The sequence below is a fragment of the Tachysurus fulvidraco genome, chromosome 19 (genome assembly GCF_022655615.1).
Source record: "Tachysurus fulvidraco isolate hzauxx_2018 chromosome 19, HZAU_PFXX_2.0, whole genome shotgun sequence".
NCBI lineage: Eukaryota > Metazoa > Chordata > Actinopteri > Siluriformes > Bagridae > Tachysurus > Tachysurus fulvidraco.
This window is the reverse complement of record NC_062536.1, coordinates 399,065-426,239: the sequence shown is the minus strand read 5'-3', so window position 1 is coordinate 426,239 and position 27,175 is coordinate 399,065. Positions and strand designations below refer to the sequence as shown.

At 39.9% G+C, this 27,175-nt stretch overlaps 6 non-coding genes and 1 pseudogene across 6 annotated transcripts; 1 reads left to right on the top strand and 6 right to left on the bottom strand.

Annotated features, from left to right (window-relative positions):
• Window positions 1–1,324: 1,324 nt before the first annotated feature.
• Window positions 1,325–1,396, bottom strand: trnad-guc. The gene has a single exon. It is a non-coding gene; the product is annotated as a tRNA-Asp (tRNA).
• A 1,646-nt stretch (window positions 1,397–3,042) lies between these two features.
• Window positions 3,043–3,114, bottom strand: trnad-guc. The gene has a single exon. It is a non-coding gene; the product is annotated as a tRNA-Asp (tRNA).
• Window positions 3,115–4,759: 1,645 nt separating this feature from the next.
• trnad-guc lies at window positions 4,760–4,831 on the bottom strand. The gene has a single exon. It is a non-coding gene; the product is annotated as a tRNA-Asp (tRNA).
• Window positions 4,832–7,697: 2,866 nt separating this feature from the next.
• On the bottom strand, window positions 7,698–7,769 carry trnad-guc. Its single transcript has one exon. It is a non-coding gene; the product is annotated as a tRNA-Asp (tRNA).
• Window positions 7,770–13,854: 6,085 nt separating this feature from the next.
• On the top strand, window positions 13,855–13,962 carry LOC113658827 (annotated as a pseudogene).
• Window positions 13,963–23,197: 9,235 nt separating this feature from the next.
• trnat-agu lies at window positions 23,198–23,271 on the bottom strand. The gene has a single exon. It is a non-coding gene; the product is annotated as a tRNA-Thr (tRNA).
• A 492-nt stretch (window positions 23,272–23,763) lies between these two features.
• On the bottom strand, window positions 23,764–23,837 carry trnat-ugu. The gene has a single exon. It is a non-coding gene; the product is annotated as a tRNA-Thr (tRNA).
• Window positions 23,838–27,175: the final 3,338 nt, after the last annotated feature.

Sequence of the window (27,175 nt, the reverse complement as noted above, 5' to 3'; positions counted from 1 at the left end):
CAAAAACAGCACAATTCATTTCTTTTCTTTTTTTTGTAAACCAGATGAGTTTCGATATAAGGTTTGGTTGAAGCAGAGACCAGTCAAAAGCAAGCAGGTTGGGTGGCACATAAACTGTGGCTAAAACACTGAAATCCAGTGGGGAATTTTTCAAGGCCAGCATTTCGGACTACACTGCGCCTGCCCCAGTGAAAGTTCAATGCCGAAAATAGGGTGCCAGGTTCAGTGATCAAATCAAACTGTGTGGCATCTTGCTCTCTGATTGAGTCTTATGGCTTAGCAGTGCAGCGTCTGTCAAACCTGTTCCATTATATTAACTGGGATCAATTTGCTGCTTTTGTCTGAGACGTCTTGGCTTTGTTACAGTTGGAACTACAAAGCAACCTCCCCATCGAGTGCAAGTTCAATGCCGAAAATAGGGTGCCAGGTTCAGTGATCAAATCAAACTGTGTGGCATCTTGCTCTCTGATTGAGTCCTCTGGCTTAGCAGTGCAGCGTCTGTCAAACCTGTTCCATTATATTAACTGGGATCAATTTGCTGCTTTTGTCTGAGAAGTCTTGGCTTTGTTACAGTTGGAACTACAATGCAACCTCCCCATGGAGTGCAAGTTAAATGTCGAAAATAGGGTGCCAGGGTAAGGGATCAAATCAATCTGTGTGGCATCTTGCTCTCTGATTGAGTCCTCTTGCTTGGCAATGCTACTTCTGTCAAACCTATTCCATTATATTAACTAAATCAATTTGCTACTTTTGTCAGAGAAGTCTTGGCTTTGTTACAGTTGGAACTACAAAGCAAATGCCAAAAATAGGGTGCCAGGTTCAGTGATCAAATCAAACTGTGTGGTATCTTGCTCTCTGATTGAGTCTTCTGGCTTATAAGTGCAGCTTCTGTCAAACCTGTTCCATTATATTGACTAGGATCAATTTGCTGCTTTTGTCAGAGAATTCTTTGGTTTGTTACAGTTGGAACTATGAAGTAAATGCCGAAAATAGGGTGCCAGGTTAAAGAATCAAATCAACCTGTGTGATATCTTGCTCTCTGAGTGAGTCTTCTTGCTTGACAGTGCTGCTTCTGTCAAACCTGTTCCATTATATTAACTAGGATCAATTTGCTGCTTTTCTCACTGAAGTCTTGGCTTTGTTACAGTTGGAACTACAAAGCATCCTCCCCATCGAGTGCAAGTTAAATGCCGAAAATAGGGTGTCAGGATAAGGGATCAAATCAAATCCCATCGAGGAATCAACTCAGGCAAGTTGAGAGCAGTGGCACTTCTGTCCAAGACGTCTCGGCCTTCTTAGAGTTGGAACTGGGTGGAAAAGCAGTCTCCCCGTCGGAGAATCGAACCCCGGTCTTCCGCGTGACAGGCGGAGATACTGTCCACTATACTAACGAGGAACACCTGTCTTGAAGGTTGAAGGCTGCGGGCAACTGGGACTAGACTGCACTTGCCCCAGTGCAAGTTATATGCTGACAATAGGGTGCCAGGTTCAGTGATCAAATTAACCCGTGTGGCATCTTGCTCTCTGATTGAGTCTTGCGGCATGGCAGTGCTGCTTTGGTCAAACCTGTTCAATTAAAATAATTAGGATGAATTTGCTGCTTTTGTCAGCGAAGTGTGATCGATCACAGTTTTCCGAGTGACAGGTGCAGATACAGTTCATTTTATTGAAGACGATCAGCTGGCTTCAAGAGTTCAGTCTATTTCCTATTTTAACACAAAAACAGCACAATTCATTTCTTTTCTTTTTTTTTGTAAACCAGATGAGTTTCGATATAAGGTTTGGTTGAAGCAGAGACCAGTCAAAAGCAAGCAGGTTGGGTGGCACATAAACTGTGGCTAAAACACTGAAATCCAGTGGGGAATTTCTCAAGGCCAGCATTTCGGACTACACTGCGCCTGCCCCAGTGAAAGTTCAATGCCGAAAATAGGGTGCCAGGTTCAGTGATCAAATCAAACTGTGTGGCATCTTGCTCTCTGATTGAGTCTTCTGGCTTAGCAGTGCAGCGTCTGTCAAACCTGTTCCATTATATTAACTGGGATCAATTTGCTGATTTTGTCTGAGAAGTCTTGGCTTTGTTACAGTTGGAACTACAAAGCAACCTCCCCATCGAGTGCAAGTTCAATGCCGAAAATAGGGTGCCAGGGTCAGTGATCAAATCAAACTGTGTGGCATCTTGCTCTCTGATTGAGTCCTCTGGCTTAGCAGTGCAGCGTCTGTCAAACCTGTTCCATTATATTAACTGGGATCAATTTGCTGCTTTTGTCTGAGAAGTCTTGGCTTTGTTACAGTTGGAACTACAATGCAACCTCCCCATGGAGTGCAAGTTAAATGTCGAAAATAGGGTGCCAGGGTAAGGGATCAAATCAATCTGTGTGGCATCTTGCTCTCTGATTGAGTCCTCTTGCTTGGCAATGCTACTTCTGTCAAACCTATTCCATTATATTAACTAAATAAATTTGCTGCTTTTGTCAGAGAAGTCTTGGCTTTGTTACAGTTGGAACTACAAAGCAAATGCCAAAAATAGGGTGCCAGGTTCAGTGATCAAATCAAACTGTGTGGTATCTTGCTCTCTGATTGAGTCTTCTGGCTTATAAGTGCAGCTTCTGTCAAACCTGTTCCATTATATTGACTAGGATCAATTTGCTGCTTTTGTCAGAGAATTCTTTGGTTTGTTACAGTTGGAACTATGAAGTAAATGCCGAAAATAGGGTGCCAGGTTAAAGAATCAAATCAACCTGTGTGGTATCTTGCTCTCTGAGTGAGTCTTCTTGCTTGACAGTGCTGCTTCTGTCAAACCTGTTCCATTATATTAACTAGGATCAATTTGCTGCTTTTGTCACTGAAGTCTTGGCTTTGTTACAGTTGGAACTACAAAGCATCCTCCCCATCGAGTGCAAGTTAAATGCCGAAAATAGGGTGTCAGGATAAGGGATCAAATCAATTCCCATCGAGGAATCAACTCAGGCAAGTTGAGAGCAGTGGCACTTCTGTCCAAGACGTCTCGGCCTTCTTAGAGTTGGAACTGGGTGGAAAAGCAGTCTCCCCGTCGGAGAATCGAACCCCGGTCTTCCGCGTGACAGGCGGAGATACTGTCCACTATACTAACGAGGAACATCTGTCCTGAAGGTTGAAGGCTGCGGGCAACTGGGACTAGACTGCACTTGCCCCAATGCAAGTCATATGCTGAAAATAGGGTGCCAGGTTCAGTGATCAAACTAACCCGTGTGGCATCTTGCTCTCTGATTGAGTCTTGCGGCATGGCAGTGCTGCTTTGGTCAAACCTGTTCAATTAAAATAATTAGGATCAATTTGCTGCTTTTGTCAGCGAAGTGTGATCGATCACAGTTTTCCGAGTGACAGGTGCAGATACAGTTCATTTTATTGAAGACGATCAGCTGGCTTCAAGAGTTCAGTCTATTTCCTATTTTAACACAAAAACAGCACAATTCATTTCTTTTCTTTTTTTTGTAAACCAGATGAGTTTCGATATAAGGTTTGGTTGAAGCAGAGACCAGTCAAAAGCAAGCAGGTTGGGTGGCACATAAACTGTGGCTAAAACACTGAAATCCAGTGGGGAATTTTTCAAGGCCAGCATTTCGAACTACACTGCGCCTGCCCCAGTGAAAGTTCAATGCCGAAAATAGGGTGCCAGGTTCAGTGATCAAATCAAACTGTGTGGCATCTTGCTCTCTGATTGAGTCTTATGGCTTAGCAGTGCAGCGTCTGTCAAACCTGTTCCATTATATTAACTGGGATCAATTTGCTGTTTTTGTCTGAGAAGTCTTGGCTTTGTTACAGTTGGAACTACAAAGCAACCTCCCCATCGAGTGCAAGTTCAATGCCGAAAATAGGGTGCCAGGGTCAGTGATCAAATCAAACTGTGTGGCATCTTGCTCTCTGATTGAGTCCTCTGGCTTAGCAGTGCAGCGTCTGTCAAACCTGTTCCATTATATTAACTGGGATCAATTTGCTGCTTTTGTCTGAGAAGTCTTGGCTTTGTTACAGTTGGAACTACAATGCAACCTCCCCATGGAGTGCAAGTTAAATGTCGAAAATAGGGTGCCAGGGTAAGGGATCAAATCAATCTGTGTGGCATCTTGCTCTCTGATTGAGTCCTCTTGCTTGGCAATGCTACTTCTGTCAAACCTATTCCATTATATTAACTAAATCAATTTGCTACTTTTGTCAGAGAAGTCTTGGCTTTGTTACAGTTGGAACTACAAAGCAAATGCCAAAAATAGGGTGCCAGGTTCAGTGATCAAATCAAACTGTGTGGTATCTTGCTCTCTGATTGAGTCTTCTGGCTTATAAGTGCAGCTTCTGTCAAACCTGTTCCATTATATTGACTAGGATCAATTTGCTGCTTTTGTCAGAGAATTCTTTGGTTTGTTACAGTTGGAACTATGAAGTAAATGCCGAAAATAGGGTGCCAGGTTAAAGAATCAAATCAACCTGTGTGGTATCTTGCTCTCTGAGTGAGTCTTCTTGCTTGACAGTGCTGCTTCTGTCAAACCTGTTCCATTATATTAACTAGGATCAATTTGCTGCTTTTGTCACTGAAGTCTTGGCTTTGTTACAGTTGGAACTACAAAGCATCCTCCCCATCGAGTGCAAGTTAAATGCCGAAAATAGGGTGTCAGGATAAGGGATCAAATCAATTCCCATCGAGGAATCAACTCAGGCAAGTTGAGAGCAGTGGCACTTCTGTCCAAGACGTCTCGGCCTTCTTAGAGTTGGAACTGGGTGGAAAAGCAGTCTCCCCGTCGGGGAATCGAACCCCGGTCTTCCGCGTGACAGGCGGAGATACTGTCCACTATACTAACGAGGAACACCTGTCCTGAAGGTTGAAGGCTGCGGGCAACTGGGACTAGACTGCACTTGCCCCAGTGCAAGTTATATGCTGAAAATAGAGTGCCAGGTTCAGTGATCAAATTAACCCGTGTGGCATCTTGCTCTCTGATTGAGTCTTGCGGCATGGCAGTGCTGCTGTGGTCAAACCTGTTCAATTAAAAGAATTAGGATCAATTTGCTTCTTTTGTCAGCGAAGTGTGATCGATCACAGTTTTCCGAGTGACAGGTGCAGATACAGTTCATTTTATTGAAGACGATCAGCTGGCTTCAAGAGTTCAGTCTATTTCCTATTTTAACACAAAAACAGCACAATACATTTCTTTTCTTTTTTTTGTAAACCAGATGAGTTTCGATATAAGGTTTGGTTGAAGCAGAGACCAGTCAAAAGCAAGCAGGTTGGGTGGCACATAAACTGTGGCTAAAACACTGAAATCCAGTGGGGAATTTTTCAAGGCCAGCATTTCGGACTACACTGCGCCTGCCCCAGTGAAAGTTCAATGCCGAAAATAGGGTGCCAGGTTCAGTGATCAAATCAAACTGTGTGGCATCTTGCTCTCTGATTGAGTCTTATGGCTTAGCAGTGCAGCGTCTGTCAAACCTGTTCCATTATATTAACTGGGATCAATTTGCTGCTTTTGTCTGAGAAGTCTTGGCTTTGTTACAGTTGGAACTACAAAGCAACCTCCCCATCGAGTGCAAGTTCAATGCCGAAAATAGGGTGCCAGCTTCAGTGATCAAATCAAACTGTGTGGCATCTTGCTCTCTGATTGAGTCTTCTGGCTTAGCAGTGCAGCGTCTGTCAAACCTGTTCCATTATATTAACTGGGATCAATTTGCTGTTTTTGTCTGAGAAGTCTTGGCTTTGTTACAGTTGGAACTACAAAGCAACCTCCCCATCGAGTGCAAGTTCAATGCCGAAAATAGGGTGCCAGGGTAAGGGATCAAATCAATCCGTGTGGCATCTTGCTCTCTGATTGAGTTTTCTTGCTTGGCAGTGCAGCTTCTTTCAAACCTGTTCCATTATATTAACTAGGATCAATTTGCTGCTTTTGTCAGAGAAGTCTTGGCTTTGTTACAGTTGGAACTACAATGCAACCTCCCCATGGAGTGCAAGTTAAATGTCGAAAATTAACCCGTGTGGCATCTTGCTCTCTGATTGAGTCTTGCGGCATGGCAGTGCTGCTGTGGTCAAACCTGTTCAATTAAAAGAATTAGGATCAATTTGCTTCTTTTGTCAGCGAAGTGTGATCGATCACAGTTTTCCGAGTGACAGGTGCAGATACAGTTCATTTTATTGAAGACGATCAGCTGGCTTCAAGAGTTCAGTCTATTTCCTATTTTAACACAAATACAGCACAATTCATTTCTTTTCTTTTTTTTGTAAACCAGATGAGTTTCGATATAAGGTTTGGTTGAAGCAGAGACCAGTCAAAAGCAAGCAGGTTGGGTGGCACATAAACTGTGGCTAAAACACTAAAATCCAGTGTGGAATTCTTCAAGGCCAGCATTTCGGACTACACTGCGCCTGCCCCAGTGAAAGTTCAATGCCGAAAATAGGGTGCCAGGTTCAGTGATCAAATCAAACTGTGTGGCATCTTGCTCTCTGATAGAGTCCTCTTGCTTAAAAGTGCAGCGTCTGTCAAACCTGTTCCATTATATTAACTGGGATCAATTTGCTGCTTTTGTCTGAGAAGTCTTGGCTTTGTTAAAGTTGGAACTACAAAGCAACCTCCCCATCGAGTGCAAATTAAATGCCGAAAATAGGGTGCCAGGGTAAGGGATCAAATCAATCCGTGTGGCATCTTGCTCTCTGATTGAGTCTTCTTGCTTGGCAGTGCAGCTTCTTTCAAACCTGTTCCATTATATTAACTAGGATCAATTTGCTGCTTTTGTCAGAGAAGTCTTGGCTTTGTTACAGTTGGAACTACAATGCAACCTCCCCATGGAGTGCAAGTTAAATGTCGAAAATTAACCCGTGTGGCATCTTGCTCTCTGATTGAGTCTTGTGGCATGGCAGTGCTGCTGTGGTCAAACCTGTTCAATTAAAAGAATTAGGATCAATTTGTTTGCTTTGTTACAGTTGGAACTACAATGCAACCTCCCCATGGAGTGCAAGTTAAATGTCGAAAATAGGGTGCCAGGGTAAGGGATCAAATCAATCTGTGTGGCATCTTGCTCTCTGATTGAGTCTTCTTGCTTGGCAATGCTACTTCTGTCAAACCTATTCCATTATATTAACTAAATCAATTTGCTGCTTTTGTCAGAGAAGTCTTGGCTTTGTTACAGTTGGAACTACAAAGCAAATGCCGAAAATAGGGTGCCAGGTTCAGTGATCAAATCAAACTGTGTGGTATCTTGCTCTCTGATTGAGTCTTCTGGCTTATAAGTGCAGCTTCTGTCAAACCTCTTCCATTATATTAACTAGGATCAATTTGCTGCTTTTGTCAGAGAATTCTTTGCTTTGTTACAGTTGGAACTATGAAGTAAATGCCGAAAATAGGGTGCCAGGTTAAAGAATCAAATCAACCTGTGTGGAATCTTGCTCTCTGAGTGAGTCATCTTGCTTGACAGTGCTGCTTCTGTCAAACCTGTTCCATTATATTAACTAGGATCAATTTGTTGCTTTTGTCACTGAAGTCTTGGCTTTGTTACAGTTGGAACTACAAAGCATCCTCCCCATCGAGTGCAAGTTAAATGCCGAAAATAGGGTGTCAGGATAAGGGATCAAATCAATTCCCATCGAGGAATAAACACATGGTCTTCCGCAGGCAAGTTGAGAGCAGTGGCACTTCTGTCCAAGACGTCTCGGCCTTCTTAGAGTTGGAACTGGCTGGAAAAGCAGTCTCCCCGTCGGGGAATCGAACCCCGGTCTTCCGCGTGACAGGCGGAGATACTGTCCACTATACTAACGAGGAACACCTGTCCTGAAGGTTGAAGGCTGCGGGCAACTGGGACTAGACTGCACTTGCCCCAGTGCAAGTTATATGCTGAAAATTGGGTGCTAGGTTCAGTGATCAAATCGAGGAATCAACACATGGTCTTCCGCAGGCAAGTTTAGAGCAGTGCCACTTTTGTCCAAGACGTCTTGGCCTTCTTAGAGTTGGAACTGGGCGGAACTGGGCGGAAAAGCAGCCTCCCCGTTGGGAAATCAAAGCCCGGTCTGAAAATTGGGTGCCAGGTTTGTTACATTTTGAACTACAAAGCAACCTCCCCAACGATTGCAAGTTAAATGCCGAAAATAAGGTGCCAGGTTAAAGAATCAAATCAACCCGTATGACATATTGCTCTATGATTGAGTTTTCTGGCTTAGCAGTGCTGCTTCTGTCAAACCTGTTCCGTTATACTAATTAGGATCAAGTTGCTGCTTTTTATCAGAGAAGTCTTGGCTTTCTTACAGTTGGAACTATAAATCAACCTCCCCATCGAGTGCAAGTTAAATGCTGAAAATAGGGTGCCAGGTTAAGTGATCAAATCAAACTGTGCGGCATCTTGCTCTCTGATTGAGTCTTGGGGCTTGGCAGTGCTGCTTGTGTTCAACCTGTTCCATTACATTAACTAGGATCAATTTGCTGCTTTTGTCAGTGAAGTCTTGGTTTTGGTACAGTTGGAACTACAAAGCAACCTTCCCATCGAGTGCAAGTTAAAAGCCCAAAATAGGGTGCCAGGATAAGGGTTCAAATCAATAGATGAGGCATTTGAATTCTCTAAAAACAACATCTTAATATTCATACCCTGTAGCTAATGTTTTGATTGAAAACAACAAATAAAAGAAAAAAAGAAAAGAAAAAACAAACAATTTATAAATGGGTTCCATTCCAAACTTTCTTTGAGCTTATGGCCATTCCACTCTTAGAATGTTTGATCTCGGAAGCTAAGCAGAGTCGGGTCTGGTTAGTACTTGGATAGGCGACTGCCTGGGAATCCCAAGTGCTGTAAGCTTTTGACATAGGCATTCATTTACTTTACTATTTGAATTCTCTAACAACAACATCTTAATATTCATACCCTGTAGCTAATGTTTTGATAGAAAACAACAATTACATTAAAAAAAGAAAGAAATAAAGAAATAAGAAATAGGAAAAAAGAAAAAACAAACAATTTATAAATGGGTTCCATTCCATCTTTCCTCTAGCTCACGGCCATTCCACTCTGAGAATGCCCTCTGGTGGTCACAGGAAGTGTTTGGCTGCAGTAGGTGAGAGAGGCTCATCACACCCTGTTTTTGTTTGTATTGTTTTTATTTTTGTCTTTATTTTTTCAGTGATTTTTTATTTTATTTTGTTTTGATTACACTCATCCTCCCAGCAGCTTTAGCTGGTTGGGAGGGATTTAGGGTTAACCCTGTTTTTTTTTTTATTTCTTTGTATGTAATGGACGGATCTTCGGTGCTGGGAATGGCTATGCAGGAGGAAGTTCACATGATAACTGATGATGGACTGGTTAAACGACGACGAGTTGCTAAAGAAGTTAACAAAAAAATAAAGAATGGAGTTACAGATAGGATTTACCTGAAGGAAGCAACAGTGACGGTGGAGGCGGGACATTTCAACGAGATGAGAGTATCTGACCTGATAAAAGCAGTAACAGAGAAGATTGGTTAGGGGAAGATTCTTGCTGTGGGACCTAAGCAAAACAAGGAGTATGAGGTCACCCTAGAACAAGAAAAGGACACTGAGCTTCTCTTGGAGGGTCTGGTGATCCAAGGTACCAACTGTGAGGTAAAAAAAACTGCAAAACAAAGATTATGTGGTCTCCTTTATGCATCTGCCTGTCTATATGGCGGACGATGAAATTGTTAAAAAATTGGAGGGATGGGGAGTCTTCCCTATATCAAAGCTAAAAAGGAGAGTGTATCCGGGCACCAACATCGAGGATGGGACGAGATTCGTGAAAACGCGGTTCCCGAAAGAAGTTGCCTCTCTACCCTACAGCACAAAGATGGAAACAGCAGAAGGCCCACAGTACTTCTGGGTTGTACATAGCCATCAGGTGAAGACGTGCCGGCTGTGCATGAGCCCGGATCACATGGTGAAGGATTGCCCGGACTTTAAATGTTTCAAGTGTGAGAAGAGAGGGCACTTTGCAAGGGACTGCAATGCAGTAACGTGCCTGGATTGCAATCTGCCTTTGAATAAGTGTGAGTGTTGGATGATAAATGCTGAGGAGGAGGAGGAGGATGGCCAGCAGGTGGATGAACAGGTGCATGAACGGGACAGTGAGCGACGAGAGGAGGATGGAACAACAAAACCAGAAGGGGGAAAAACAGTGGACAAAGGTGTGGAACCAGGACAAAGAGAAAACAACCAGAACGATCACTTACAACAGGACGGGGGTATCGGGACCCAGCTAACGCTGCCTGACAGTCTGCAAGACGCTTTGGACGGGGTGGAGAAGGAAGACCAAAGGAAAGAGGCATTGGTAGACATTCAACAGGACGGAGGCCCCGGGACTCAAATGGAGTTCATGGACAGCCTGCAGAATGATCTGACCGTAATGGAGTTGGACGATCCAGTATGCAAGGAAAGAGAAACGGGAATGGAAGAGGGAGAGGGAAAAGAAAAGGAGGACAAACAAGCAAAACCAATAAAGAGAAGAAGGTCAGTAAAAGCGATACCCAATGTGGATGCTGTTATTGCTCTAATATGCATTATGCTGTTAAGACTTGTGACTTTTAATGCTAGAGGATTAACGGATGTGAGGAAATTTGAGAGAGTTAAGGATATGTGTAAAGTGGAAGATGTGATTTTGTTGCAGGAGACTAACTGGAAAGAAAGGCCACATGGCAGAAATAAGGAAAAGGTGGAAAGGAGAGGTGTTGTTTAATAATGGTGATGATAGGATGGGCAGAGGGGTAGCATTTTTAATAAGGGAAAACAGTGGCATAATGTGTAAAACAGTGTATAGCGATAAAGACGGGAAATGCATGGCTGTACAAATGGAGTATGAGGCGAAAGTGGTAGTTGTGGTTAAAGTCCATGTGCCAACGGAAGAAAACATAAAGAAAGAATACTTTAGTGCCTTACGAGCTTTTTAAAAAAATTACAAGGGAATTGGGATGATGGGGGACTTTAATACCGTTTTTAGTAAGTTTGACATGGGCGAGGGAATGGTTTTTAAAACTGATAAAGGAAGAAAAGAACTGAAGCTATTAATGGAAGAACAGCACATGATTGATATATGGAGAGAAAGGAATGAAAAAATAAAAGAATTTTCAAGACGGCAGTTGGTAGGGAATTTTATGTGCAAAACTAGAATTGATTTTGTTTTATGTACAAGGAACATTGAAAGCTTTATCGGTAATATCAAATACGTGGAATCGAGCCTAAGTGATCATAAACCAATTTTTATGGTAATAGACTGGAGTTCCGTACAAAGGCGGCCAGGAGTATGGGTCTTAAATACAGAAATTTTAAAGAATGAAGATTATGTTTTAAGTGTCAAAGAAATTATTGAAGAAGAGAAGGAGAACGAAATGTATGCTGAGGATATAAGAATTTGGTGGGAGAATGTGAAATATTTAATCAAAAAGTTTACTGTAAGGTACTGCATGCTAATACAAAGAAACAAGAGATATAAGGAGAGATAAATAAGAGGAAAATTGGAAAAGGAGATAAATGAGAATGGGAACAATATACAAAGGATAAAGGAATTAGAGGGAATTCTGAGGGAGATAGAAGAGAGGAAATATGATGGTGCGAGACGAAAAAGTAAGGCAAAATACATTGTGGAGGGGGAAAAATGTACAAAGTTTTTCTTGGATCTGGAAAAAAGAAGAGGGAAAGCAGAAACAATAAACTATAAAACAAGAGCAAGGAATAAAAGGATTAGGCATGGAGGTGGAAATTAATAAAATATTTCAGTATGCGGATGACACAACGCTGTTGGTCAAAGATCTGGAGGGGGTGAAAAAAGCAATGCAAATTGTACAACAGTTCTGTAGGGGATCAGGAGCCAAAATCAATGAGGTTTGGAAGGGCGGCGGTTTTAACAGAGCATTTTTCTTTTATGGAAGTAAAAGAAATAAAGATTCTAGGAGTTTTAATGGAGAAGGATGAAAAGACAGCAGAGGAAACAATGTGGGAGGAAATGTTAGGAGGGATTGAAAGGAGATTGACATTTTGGAAAATGAGAACACTAACACTAAAAGGGAAAGTTTTAGTTCTTAACGTTTTAATGACTTCTAAACTATGGTACATTTTATACACATCACCTATGCCGTTGTGGGCAGAAAAAAGGATGAAGAAATGTTATTTAGATTTTTTATGGGAAGGGAAGCCCACAAGGATTGCGTATAATACCTTAATAGGAGCAATAGAGAAGGGAGGACTGGGGTTAATGGATGTGGAACAAAGAAAAAACAGTCTGAGGGTGAAAATGGTTAAAAAATACATGGATGAAGAAAACAAGGCGGCATGGAAAGTAACAATGGGTTTTTTCTTAAGTAAGTGTAGCAACTTCAATCTTGGGGACAACATACTGTGGATGAGAACAAAGAATTGGATGACGGAGGGGTTGCCAGACTTTTATAAGGAACTGTTGAGGTCCTGGGGCAAATTTTTAGCTCATGTACACTTTAATCCACAAGGAAGAGAGAACATTTTAAATCAGCCTTTATTCTTAAACAATGGCATTTTAAATCAGGGGAAAGAGATATTTTATAAGAAATGGTGGGATGTGGGAATTATGAAAGTAAGAGATGTTTTGTATGAATTCAAAGAGGGGTTTTTACCAACACAATACATGTGGATATAATGGAGGAGGCAAAGGACGAGAAACGAGAAATAGAAACTAAATATGATGTAATCAAGAACTCTATACCTCCAGAATGGGTAAAGAGAATCGAAAACATGGAAGAGGGCCAGGAAGAAAGAGATGTGAATGTGATTCCTGGGGAAAAATTGTCTGCTTTTAAAACATGTACTGTAAAAAATGTTGTATTGCCTTTTTAGAGATGCTGTTTTTAAGAGACCTGTTGCAAATGTATATTGGTTGCGCACATTTAATGGTTTAAAAGAAGATAGCATATGGACGAATATGAATGGGAAACTTATACAGACAAAGTTGCAGAACACTGAATATTTTATCAGACATAAGGCTATTTACACAGATGCAATTTTGAACAAAATTGGAATGGAACAGTCCACTTCATGCAAAGTTTGCAATGAGCATGCTGAGGGATTTCTACACATGTTTTTATACTGTAAAGAATTAGAGGAGTTTCATGGGAAATGCAAAAGAATGATTTCACAGTTGAGCAGTGAAGATGTTAATGATATGGAATTAAATAAGGTGATGATGTTGGGCTTGGTGAAGAACAATAAAAACAAAATGCTACTAAATTTACTGGTGATGTTGATGAAGAGTGCAATATGGGAAAGGCGAGTGGTAGCAAAAAGAGAACAAATTTTAATGGATGTCTGGTTTGTGTTTAAAAGAAAATTTGAAAGGTATGTTGAATGCCTGTTTTATGATTTTCAAGAAGATGGGAATTTTGATGATTTTTGCAAAGTCTTCACGCAGGAAGTGACCAATGTTTTAGAAGATTCAGGCTTAAAAATGTCATTTTAACAATTGATAATGTATCATGTATTTTGTCTCATTTGTTTTTAATTGTTTTTAATTGAAACAACTTGTCTATACTGTATATATTTAATAAAATAAAAAAAAAAGAATCTCGTCTGATCTCGGAAGCCAAGCAGAGTCGGGCCTGGTTAGTATTTGGATAGGCGACTGCCTGGGAATACCAGGTGCTGTAAGCTTTTGACATAGGCATTCATTTACTTTACTATTTGAATTCTCTAACAACAACAACTTAATATTCATACCCTGTAGCTAATGTTTTGATAGAAAACAACAATTACAATAAACAAACAAACAAACAAAAACAAACAAACAAACAAACAAACAAACAAATAAATAAATAAATAAATAGGAAAAAGGGAATAGGAAAAAAGAAAAAACAAACAATTTATAAATGGGTTCCATTCCAACTTTTGTCTAGCTTATGGCCATTCCATCTGAGAATGCCTGATCTCGGAAGCTAAGCAGAGTCGGGCCTGGTTAGTACTTGGATAGGCGACTGCTTGGGAATACCAGGTACTGTAAGCTTTTGACATAGGCGTTCATTTACTTTACTATTTGAACTCTCTAACAACAACATCTTAATATTCAGACCCTGTAGCTAATGTTTTGATAGAAAACAACAATTACAATAAATAAATAAATAAATAAATAGGTAGGAAAAAAGAAATAGGAAAAAAGAAAAAAACAAACAATTTATAAATGGGTTCCATTCCGTCTTTCCTCTAGCTTACGGCCATTCCACTCTGAGAACGCCCTCTAGTGTTCACAGGAAGTGTGATTGACTGCAGTTGGGAGAGAGGCTCTCTTTTGTTTTGTAGATTTTTCTTTTGTTTGGAGTTGCTTGGGGAGGGAGCTTTTTTTTGAGTTAATTTTTTATTTACTTTTTAAGCTTTCGTAACAAAGGGACTAAGGAAACAAAGTAAACATGGAGAAGAAGGGAGCAGGTCAACAAAGATGAGAAGATATATTGCAAAGAAAACACAATTATATTGGAAACAGACAAAATTAAAGAGCTGAAAACAAGGGATGTTTTGAAAGCTGTTATTGAGTCAGTTGGACCTGGTAAAGGCCAAGACCAGCATGGGAATATGAACTAACAATGGTGGATACAAAAGCAACAGAAGAAATATTACTAAGGACTAACAATCAACAGTGTGTTCTGTGAAGCAAGGCCACTGGAAAACAATGATATAGTGGTTTCCTTTCTACATCTGCCAGCTTACATAGACGATGAAGCAATTCTTGAAAAATTAAGAATGTGGGTTGTCATGCCCCTGCAACCTATAAGGAGAAGATATCACCCAGGAACAGATGTAACAGATGGAACAAGGTATGTTAAAGTGCGATTTCCAAAAGATGTTGTTTCCTTGCCATACAGCGCCAACTTTGAAACAGCAGAGGGCATGCAATACAGCCGAGTGATACACAACAGGCAGGTGAAGACTTGCAGATTGTGTATGAGCACTGAACACATGATGAGGGATTGCCCGACTTTCATATGCAGGGAGTGCTGTGAGCAAGGGCACTATGCAAGAGACTGCACCACAGCTGAATACAAGAGGGCGCTCATCAGCTTTGAATGCCAGGGACTGAGTGAAGAAAATGAAAAGAAAAAGGAAACATTGTTACTGAAAAGGCAAGAATCAACAATAACTGATCAACAAGACAATAACGAGGAAACAGTTAAAGACTATAATCAATCTCCAGGGGAACCACAGGCAATAGAAGAGTCAATGGAACAAAATAATGTAACTAAGGACTGCATGTGGAACAAGGACAATGAAAAGGAGAGTGGGGAGGTGGAGTTTGAGGACACAAAGTTTGAGGACACAAAGGCTGAAGAGGAAAGGAGAGAATCAAATGAAAGAACACAGGAAAATGGACAAAGTATGGAAACAGAGGAAAACAAAGGCAGTGGTTCTGATATAGGAGAAGAGGAGATCACGAGAGACATAAGTAAAGAGGTACATTTTGTAAGACTGGAGAACAGAAGGAAAAAAAAGGTCACAATTCCTAGCATACGGAAAGTAATAGAAAGACAGAAAGAAAGAAGCTAAAGGAATAAAAATGGGATGCAGGACTGGGAGATTTGAAGTGTTAGAAGAAGAAGTATCGCAGTTAGATGTACTATATAATGGAAAAAAATGTATGTTTTTGTAAATTTTTCTTCTGTAGCTTGCTGTTAACAATGACGATGCGCATAGTGTCTATAAATGCAAGAGGGCTAAATAACATACAAAAACTACAAATGTTAATAATCAATGCTCCACAAGCAGAAGTACTATGTATTCAGGAAACGTACTAGGATGAAGAATGCGTTATGAAATGTAGAGGTATATGGGATGGAAGTATATTTTACAACAATGGGAAAGAAAAACAGGGAAGAGGGGTAGCCATTTTAATTAAAAGAAATTCATGTGAAACACAAAGAATGATATACAATGACGAGAGAGGGAAATGTATAACAGTAGAATTAGTGAAAGAGGAAAATACAATTACTCTATGTAATATACATGCTCCAAATGAGGAAAAAGAGAAAGTGGACTTTTATAGAACAATAATGACAAAAATGGAAGAGTGGGAAAATGTTCTTTGGATAGGAGATTTTAACATTACTCAAACAAAACGATATTGGTATCAATATGGTATTTAAACCAGACAAAGGGAGGGAAGAGTTGGAAAAATTAAAAGAGCACTTTAAACTCATAGATATATGGAGGGAAAGAAATGAAACAAAAAGGGAATTTTCAAGAAGACAAAAAGTTCAGGGTCTTTTTAAACAAAGCAGAATAGACCTAATCCTCTGTGCAAGAGAAATAGAAAGAAACATAAGAAGTGTGTTTTATAAAGAAGCAGGATTTAGTGATCATAATTACTTATTTCTTAATTTGATTATAATGATGTAGAGAGAGGACCAGGCATATGGGCTCTCAATGCAAGCATTTTAAATGACAATGTATTCTGTGAGAGAGTAAAAGATGTAATCAAATGGAATATGAAAAATGAATTGTTTGTGGAAGATAAAAGGATATGGTGGGATAATGTAAAATATGACATCAAAAAACTTTTTAAATGAGTAATTTTTCAACACTTTAAAAGTGTATATATGGGAACCACCCGCAAAGTGTTAATTCAACACTTTCAAAAGTGTTGACTCTCACAACACCAACACAGTGTTACAATTCAACTCTAATAGAGTAAAATATTAACACCAATGCAGAGAACAACAACACTGTTACAGAGTTGAGTGCAGCTTTGTAGAAAACACTGGCAGAGTTAAAATTCTACACTGTTCTGGTGTTGACCTAACACTTTATACGAGTCAAATATTACACCATCCTGGTGTTGATAGAACACCTTTTTAGAAATACAAACAACACTAAAGAAGTAAACTTTTTTCTTATTAGGGTTCTGCATTACTCATCATTTAATCTGAAAATAATAATTTGAATTAAAACATCACTCCATATAACAAAAATTTATTCCAGCACATGAACACCAAGCAATCACATTTATTACAAATAACAATCCAAAATAATGTAAAATAGACTGTCATTGCCATAGGACATTTGTAAATCAAATGGCTTGTAGTAAAAGAATTCTTCAGGTTTTCGGAGTACAAGACCGTGCTCTTGTGCAACAATACTGAAAGCATGAAGATGTTCGACAAACTCGGATTCCATACATGAGGTCAACAAATAAATTCCATCCTTGATAAAAAATTTAACAATTTTTCCAAAGGCAGGTGCATCGTCAACCAAGTCTAAACAAACAACCAGACCACAGCGATATTCAGTACCACGACACTTAACTTATGGTGTGACTGTTACCTCACTAGAGGGATCAATGTGGAGCTGCTGTGAAATAAAATCACAGTGTTCAAGGTCAGACAACAATTCATTTGAAAATGGGACAGACTCAATACCTTTCATAGTACATGACTCCCAGTGAGGCAATGGCTAGTTTGTGTTTTTTTGCAAGTGATTTAGTCAGGTTTTTGAAATTTTTTAGATTTTTCTTAAAAAAAACCTGTGTATCGCTTCATACCGCATCGTCCATACATGAACCAATGGACCAATTTGCCTGATGCATTCAGTGAATCATAAGGTGATGTTAATAAGGTGAATCAGATTCCTAAAAGGATACAACTCCCTAAACAATCTGATCAAACTATCAAACTATAACAAACTATCAGATGTTTCAAAAATATTGTCATTCCTTCAGAAATGCAAGGAGAAAATACAATATTAACAATTTGTAAGAGGAGCAACATCAAATGCCAGTGCTTATCTCCCTCAGGGACTACATCTCCCAATATGAGTGTAATGTGTCTGTCTGTGTTTTCCCCTTGTTTCTGTCTGCCGTCTCTCCCTGATGTTAATTGTTGACCCCGCCCACCTATCTGTTACCATGGACACTAATTACATTCATTCTCTTCCCCAGGTGTTTTGTCTTAGTCCTTGTCTGTCTCTGTTTTGTGATTGGTTCTCGTTCTCCATATATACTCTGTCTGTTCACTTCAATGTTGTTGGTCGTTTTTGGTGTTGGTGTGTGCATGTCCATGTTCCCGTTTCCTGTTTGTTCCGCGTTGCCTGCCTGTCTGTTTGTGTTTTGTTTAGTAAAAACCTTTAAAACTGCATTTGGATCCTCACTCGCCTTTGTCTCACCGTGTCACTTCGTGACAATGAGAGGGATGTTCTTAATGAGACACAATGTCTGACTTGCATTGAGTCCAATGCCATTTCCTGCTTGCTGAAGGTTGACTTTAGTTGGACGGTTATTTTTGTCCAAATAGCCATAGTTGAAGGCATACAATCTCTGAAGAATGGAATTGAAAGAAATAAGATTGCAACTCATGTATTCAAAAAGCAGTTTCACTTCATACTGTGCAACTCCTTCCAAGATATCATGCATAATATCCAGCACAAAATTCTCAGATACATTAAAGTAAGTCAAGGTATTGAGTATAGAATTTCTTTTAACACTGTAACAAGAGTTTTCGTTGGGGTTGTCAGCAAGATACTTATAATTCTCCTCATTTAGGTTTCGGTTACGCAACATCACTCGCGGATCATCCTCACTAAATACTTCCTGTGCCAAAACCTTGTCAGTGAGGCAAAGTCTGCAATAATGTTTTGCAGAAAAAGACTCGACGTAACCAAGAATACCATTTAGACCTAGGTTATCGCCGGTAATTTGTGCAATAGTCCCAAAAACGGGCTCTTCAGAAAATGACATCTTCATTCCCTTCTGCTCAAGTTCTTTCACATCATCAACTAATGGGCCGAGTATTTTGTCCATGCCATATTTTTTCGCATCTTCAGAATGGAAAAAAGAAATTAGATGTATGTTCATTAAGGAAGAATTTATGTGTGGTGGCAAGTTTCGAAGCACAAAATATAAACAGCCAAGTTTATGAATCCCATGTTTAGATCCTAATGGGTTTGCTGTTTCGAAATCATCATAGTAAATTTGGATCTGAAGTGCATTACTATGGATGGTTTTTGTAATACTGTCCATCGCAAAAATCTCGATACATATCATTTTGCTGTTTCCCTTGAATGAGATTACACACTTGAACTCAAGAGTCTTCAGAAAAGGGATATATATGAACGTTTCATTTTATTTCTTCTTGAATCGTATCTGACACCTAAATGCATTTCAATAGGCTCGACAACCCCCCATTTCTCACTGAAATATTTCCTCCATTTTGTATCGGTATTAAAATCAGAGAACGGATTATGAAAACTCTTAAAAACTTCGTCAAGTGAACTTCTACTTGTGCTATCAACTGGCACGACATTTAAAATTCTCTCTCTTAAACTTGTATGAAAATCATTAACAAAATCCTCCATGCTTTCAACAACTGACATAACTAAACTGTTTGCAACACCATTACCCTGCAATTTGGCTATTATCAATGCACACATTTCCCTGGAACTATCACTTGAAACAGAAGAACAATCTTGCAAACTTGCATCATTATCTGATCTTTGCTCTGTGTCAGACACAACAAGCGACACTGCTTCATCAGGATTTGGAGCTTGTTGATGTTGTAGTGATATACTGTATTTGCACTGCTTGATGCTACACCCCCAAAATGAAATCTAGTTAAATGTTTTCTAAACCCTGCATAACTTTTAAATTGCAAGTTACAACCATCCTGAGCACAAACTTCCTGAGCTCAAATTTCTTCCCAGGGTACAAACCATGTACAAGTTTATGGTGCCGAATTAATTTGACTGTTGTAGCAAGCAGTGATTTGCAGATGTAGCGATTCTCTTCTGTCTCAAGGTGTTCCTGTATACTCCGGCATGTCTGAATGAAGAAAAAAAAATACCATCAATACTAATGACAAATTAAAAAATACAGCCTAATCAGTTAAACATTTATTTTAATCTTTTTAGTTTAACTGAACATCACAAACAACAGGAGACAGTACAGAAGTAAAGTATATGCACTAACCAGCTGTTAATTCAATTTAGGTTGAGAAATATCAACTTGCTATTTTAACCCCCATTTTAGAGTTTCTCTCATATTGAATTATAAAATGTAGAAATGGATTGATTCGAGGTACAACACTCATATCCCATGTTTTATGTCACCAGTGCACCAGTAAAGCTTTGTGAAATACCATCAGATGGTCAACAGCCTGACAAACAGTGATCTTATGGATTTTCTTTCTTCCTGAAGCCTGGGGTGATAAGAGATGTAGAAGCAGAAGGAATGAAGATGTGTCACTGTCCCAATCTGAAAAACACAGAACATATGTAAATGTGTATAAGTTTAGATTTTAGATTTAAGCTGCAAAGCCATTGCAAGTTATTGGTGTACAACTCTACCTGGGGAATCTTGTGCCTTGCTGCCTTCTCTGTTCTGTTTGGCAGATGACAGTAATCTTTTCAGCAGTGGAGTAGGAGTCAAGGTTTCTGCTAGTCTAATAACCTTTGCTTTGAAAGCAGTTGGCCACCTTTCCAAAAGTCTGGAAGCAGTTTCTGACCCAAAGAGGAGAGTGAAGTCCTGAAGAATCTGAAGCAGAAGAAAACATGTAAAGGAATGACCATAAAACATTAATTATATTCACAAGCTTAATGTGTTCAGTTTCAACGAAGGAGACACTAACAGTTCTCTGAACCTAGTATTTCAATTTGCTTAAAGGAACACTCCACCGTTTTCAGAAAAAGGGCTTATTAAACTTCTTTCCTACATTTAGATATGTGGGCAAATGCATTTGTCTCAGTGCATGCATTGTTTAACTTTGGCAGGGTCGCCGCTAGCTTAGCATAATGAATGGAATCCTATGTTGCCAGCTAGCATGTCCCGAGTAAAAGTGATCCAAAAAAAAAAAACAAAAAAACACCTAATTACTTCTTGTGTCCTGCGTATTCACAACGAGTACAAAAAGCGATGCAGATTAAGACTAGGTGATTTCCTAGGCAGATATTGACTTTGATGTTATTATGGGGAAGCACAGGCGAAGGGCACCATTTCTCCACATGTCATTAACTCATTGCTTACAACATTTAAAATACTGAACATATTAATTACTATCAGCATTCATTCATTCAGATACATCACTCATTAGCTTTTCTGTTATCACTCGCCTATCACTCAATTCATTTATGACAAAAATCAATCCACTGGTGGTCACTACATCAGGAAACACATCTTTATCCACCTCTGTGCCAGTTTCATCTGTAACTGTCACTGCAAGACCTTCTGGTATTGAGAAATTCTCTTTCACTACAAAGAAAAGATGTTTTTACTTTAGCCAATGCTTTATTCACTTGACACACAAGGTTAGACAAAATATATACACGTAATCATTAATAACTATCACTCACCCTCTGCTATAAACAAATCAAAGCAAGCCTCTGGGATTTTTATTAACTTCTTCTGATTCCGAAATTGTGCTTTGACAATCATTGTGATTTTGCGTCTGAACTCCTGTCTTGGAGAGGAAGAAACACCTCTTACTGGTTTGCTATAAATACAATCTGATTCAATTTGAAACAATTTGTGAAAATATAAAATATCACAAACATGCATGTCATGAAATGTATAACAATGGTACACAATATCTGAATGACTTTAATAGGCTACTTATAAATGTTGTGAAAAGTCTACATTTCTAAATTTTTTGAGTGGTGGTAGGCCGAGTGTGTTCCGCACCATTGGCTCTAGTCAGACACAGTTTTTCAGCCTGTTTCAGCATGTTGAATCGTAGGGCTAGGTGGTATGATGATACATATCTTTACCGCAGTATAAAATGTTAACCATAACATTTTTTAAGTATGTGTCGTGACATGTAAATAATTGGGTGTGGCTAACTCGTGTAAAGCATGAGTGAGACTGAGATGCTAAAAAGAGAAATGAAATAAGGTGAAGTACTTTTCATGTAAATGTTGTGAATTTATTTATTATTATATAAAGCTTGTCTATTTTCCATAACTATATTTATAAATAACTAAAATATATTGTTACAATACCACTCAAACCCCTATCAAAATGGCATCGGGCCATCGATGAAAGGAAGAAATCGACTGTTTAGCAAATGCATCAGTGCAAAAGAATGATGCAGGGCTCCAGACTGCAAATAAAACGGTTGCATTTGTGACCAAAAATATTAATTTGCAAGTGATATTGTCAGCGAGATTGCCACTAGCGACAATAAAAAATATACTTTATGATCAAAAATTGCATGTCTACAGTATTTACTGGCATGTTCTGTGACGAGTAGCCCATCACACCTTTTGTTGTGTTGACTTAATAAAATCAGACCACTTGCAGTTGCTCCTTAATAGATTTTTTTGTTTGTAGCCCTGTGATGACAGCAAACAAAGAAGTCAAGACGGCACAGACTGAAGGCTGTTATGTTGTGTTGCCTGTGCATTCCCATGAGTAAATATTTTAATATTAACACGAGCAGAGGGAAATAAAGAAAGTGATCAGCATGATTGATCGTCAAAATGATAACATGTGCTGCAGTTTGTGTATCTGCAGGCTGTAGTGACGGTTTCTCTTTTTAAAATATCCAAATCCAAATCTTTTTCAAATACATCTCCTTTAATGCAGTTATTTTTACACAGAGGTGCAAAATGCACATGGTAGCCGGTAGCCCTTTCGGTGTGTTTGAGTGCAGCTTTTTTGCCCCAATGCAGGCGACAACATGGTTGGCTTTCATCAGCACAAGTGTGGTTTGTCCTTACCCTTAAAAAGTGTAATTTCCTTCCAGAACACAGTAATTATCAGGACTACAGCTTTGCTTGGAACTGAAAGAGAAACCCCAAGGGACATTTATTTCAGAAAATATTAATCTAGAAACAATGTTTTACAATACAAATAAATATTTTTGGCACAAAAAAAAAAATAAGCAGAGAGACATTCTTCACAATGTAAGAAAAATAACTTCCCACTAAGTTACTGGTTTGGTTAGACACTTTTGTTGCGTGGGCACTATCTAGTGGACTCTTGTTTTCAAGCGCAAAAATCACTCATGCATTTGTACACTCAGTCAAAAAAAAAAAATCTACACAGTAACGTTAACTGTGTTTTAATGGACGGTAAAACAGTCCACCGCTCATTAGACAGCTGTTTTTCTATGGCTAGCAAGTGACATGACTTGAGTGTGCAAGCTTTATTTTTCTCTTCACTGTAAGAGAATTTACTCTTTGGCGTGGCTTAGAAGCCATCCTGTTGGAGTGGCATTCCATCTCAGATTGTAAGAAAGTGAGTACTGCATATACACCACCAGCAAAGCAGGCACTGCTGGGATTTGAACCCAGGATCTCCTGTTTACTAGACAGGCACTTTAACTAACTAAGCCACAGTGCCACTGTTATAAAGCTCCATTTCCTCATTCTAAGTGTGTGCAAGAACATCTGCTTGACGTTTTGACGAGTGCACACTCTGTACAGAAAGACTTTTACAGATCTAAGATAATCATCCTGCAGAGGCATGCATGTTTGTGTCTGAACGCTTCTCCTCCCATCAGCTGCAAACTCGTTTGAATTCTTGAGTTATTATTAAGCACAAACCTAGATCTTATCTCAGAGCAAATAAGTCACTAGTTAAACCAAACAACTCTGATGGCATTCGACCTTCGAATAGCTCAGACAACAAGCCTAGAAGTCCAATGTACTATTGGGTCTTGGTATGCAAGCGACATGACTCAAATGTGCAATCTTTTGTTCTCATCACTGCAATGCCCACAACCAAGGAATTTGCTCTGCAGTGTGGCTTAGAAGCCATCCTGTTGGAGTGGTGTTCCATCTCAGATTGTAAGAAAGGGAAAGGAGGTACTGCAATTACATCAACATAAACACCAGGCACTGCTGGGATTTGAACCCAGGATCACCTGTTTACAAGGCAGGCACTTTAACCAACTAAGCCACAGCGCTACAACGCTGTTTCCTCTGTCTGTCCTGATGCTGCTCATATGTCATGTATCCTGGTATAAATATTATTAATATCAAGTGGTAAAATCCATAGGCGGGTTCTCAAAGGCATATGGAGACAGAGAATCATCATTTTGGAGAATGCGAGCAATGATCTTGCTACCGCTCGCATGCTAAGCAAACGCTCTACCATTTGAGCTAATTCCCCATGCGATAAAACATAAAGCAAGACAAAGTTTCCAAGGGATTGTGGGATTCTGAGGCCGGCATGACTGTGAGGTGGGTGCCTTTAGCCGTTTGGATATAACCGATCTACCTACGTGTTGACTTACCTGCTTGTAACTCTTTGGAAGGTTTTCTTCAGAGGCATCTGTTGATTGATTTAGATTGCTTGCTTATTGTTTTGGTAGAAGTTGTCTTTTTACCAGGGTGGTTCTAAAATAAGTGGTTCTCCAAGGCACAAGGCTGGTTCTCCAAGGTACATGTGTTGACTTACCTGCTTGTAACTCTTTGGAAGGTTTTCTTCGGAGGCATTTGTTGATTGATTTAGATTGTTTGCTTATTGATTCGACAGAAGTGGTCTTTTTGCCAGGGTGGTTCTATGATAAACCCCAAATGGAAAAAATATAAAGAGGCGATCTTCATGTCTCCTGTCCATTCGAGATAAAGAGCAGCTGCTTATAGGCTGGTGACAACTGTTTGCTTTGTCCATCTGGTGATATTGAAACTTTTCTGTGTAAAACATTGAATGGATTATATTTAAACCATCTGTCTAATAAAACTACTTAGACTGTTTTTTGCATAAGGTTTGTGGCTTGTTTCTTCCACTCCCGAGGTAAGTCTTGTGAAGCTGTGGCTCATTGATTGCTCAGTTTAATTGTCTACATGTTGGATTGGAGAAGACTTTCAGACCCATTGTGAGTTTTTGACTGCCATGTTTCAAATCCAGAGTAGATATTATTCCATTCATCGTTAAGCGAAAGATACCAAATCTTAAATCCAGCCATTTAGGCTAGCTTCAACCTCACAGGGATCCAGCTAAGCATGACAAGGCTGTTGGGCTCAACTGGTTAGTGCATAGACTTTCAGACCTGATGATAACAAATGTTTGCTTTTACCAGGGGATGTTATTGTATCTCTTTCTACATGGGCATTGTAGCTTGTGTTGGAATGGTTGTTGTTGCAGCACGGACTGTATAAAGTGCGACACCAGTCGTCTCATTTTGTTTACATGTGAGAGTACAGACCGGGTTTGTTGTGTTCAATAAAATTAAGTGTACGCAACTATATTGGCGTTAACCGTCCATTCTATGTATTAAAGAAGATAGAATGAAACATGGTGGCAGCGGTGCTTAGTGAGAAAGACAAGCACAGACATTAACAAACACAACGACAGACACCGGCTGAGAATGGTAGAAAGAGCGGAGTCACGGGCAGCACGGATGGAGAATACACTGGGACTGAGACCTCCACGAGCTCTCTGCCTAGACTCAACTAATCTGGCGAAATCATGGAAATTGTGTAAAGAAGAATTCACGCTGTATATGGATCTCACTTTGGAGGATGCTGACGAAGCCGTCAAATTGAAAGTGTTCAGTTATTTCATTGGGGAGGCGGGAAGAGAGCTGTGCGAGACCCTGATCCCCTCCTTGTCACCAGATCGAACAGTAAGAAGATTAATAAATGCACTGGATGACCACTGCAGTCCAAAAGTGAACGAGACAGTGGAGAGGTACCGTTTTTTTGTCAGAAATCAGGGCTCTGACGAGAACATTGACAAATATGTAACGGATTTAAGAATGCTTGCCAGCACGTGCAATTTCGGCCAGATTAAAGACTCTTTGATTCGCGATAGAATTGTTTGCGGCATATCCAGTTCTGTTTTGAGAGAAAGACTTTTAAGGGAACAGGATTTGACTTTGGGAAAATGTGTGCAAATCTGCAGGGCAACAAAGCTATCGCGGGAAAATAGTAGAACAATTGAAGGTCGAGAGACAGAGGAAGTACACGCTGTAAAACAGGAAGTGACGACAGAGAAAAGTAAGAGCAGTATAAACTGCAAGTTTTGTGGGAAAATGCATGAAAGAAATAAACACAAATGTCCTGCATATGGTAAAAGTGCAAAAAATGTGGGAAAGACAATCATTTCGCCACTATTTGCAGAACTAAAATGCAGAAAGGAAAAATAGTACACACTATTACAGAGTCAGATGATGACAGTTATGAGGACATCTTGTGTGTGACGGCAGAAACAGTAAACACTGTGATGAAGGAGAACCAAAGGCCGCATTCAAAGCTTTTTGCTGCCATGCTCCTGGGAAAAGAACAGGTAAAGTTTCAGTTAGATTGTGGAGCCATCATACCTGTCAACCGGTTAAACCCAGACACACTAATTGAAAAGACTGAGCAAGTGCTGGTGATGTACAATAAAAGCACACTGCACCCATTGGGAAAATGTAAAGTTAAACTAAGGAATCCTAAAAACAAGAAACTGTACCAATTAGAATTCATGGTTGTTGATGAGGGGTCTGCAGTGCCACTGCTGGGCAGCAGGGCAGTACAAGCCATGGACCTAGTGAAAGTACAGTACGAAAATATCATGGCTGTGGATAGCATAGTCACCAGAGAGTATGTGAAAAATGAAATGTGGAGCGTGAATGATATCAGAAAAGACTATGCAGATGTGTTCCAGGGAGATGGATGTCTGGAACTTTGTTCCAGGGAGAGGGTGCCTATAAGATAGAAGCAGACCCCACAGTAACCCCAGTGAAACTGCCAAAGAGAAGAGTTCCTGTGGGGATGATGGCACCACTTAAAGCAGAGCTGAGGGATCTTCAAAGAAGAGAGATCATTACATCAGTTGATTGTAGTACAGAGTGGATCAGCAGTCTTGTTATTGTTAAGAAGTCATCAGGAAACCTCAGGATATGCATAGATCCAAGACCACTCAACAGGGCTCTGAGAAGATGCCTTTTCCTCTGCCGACAATAGACGACATATTACCAGACTTGTCGAAGGCAAAAGTTTTCACCGTGTGTGACGTAAAAAATGGATTTTGGCATGTGACCTTGGATGAGGAATCGAGCTACATGACCACATTTGCCACACCATATGGCAGATACAGATGGCTGAGGATGCCAATGGGCATCAGTCCGGCACCGGAGGTGTTTCAACGAAAACTCAGCCAAGCTTCGGAAGGGTTGAGAGGCATATACATCATAGCAGATGACATCCTCATCACGGGAGAGGGTGAGACAATAGAAGTAGCAAACCAGGACCATGACGACAAACTGAGAGCACTTCTAAATAGATGTAGAGAAACGAACATCAAACTGAATGCA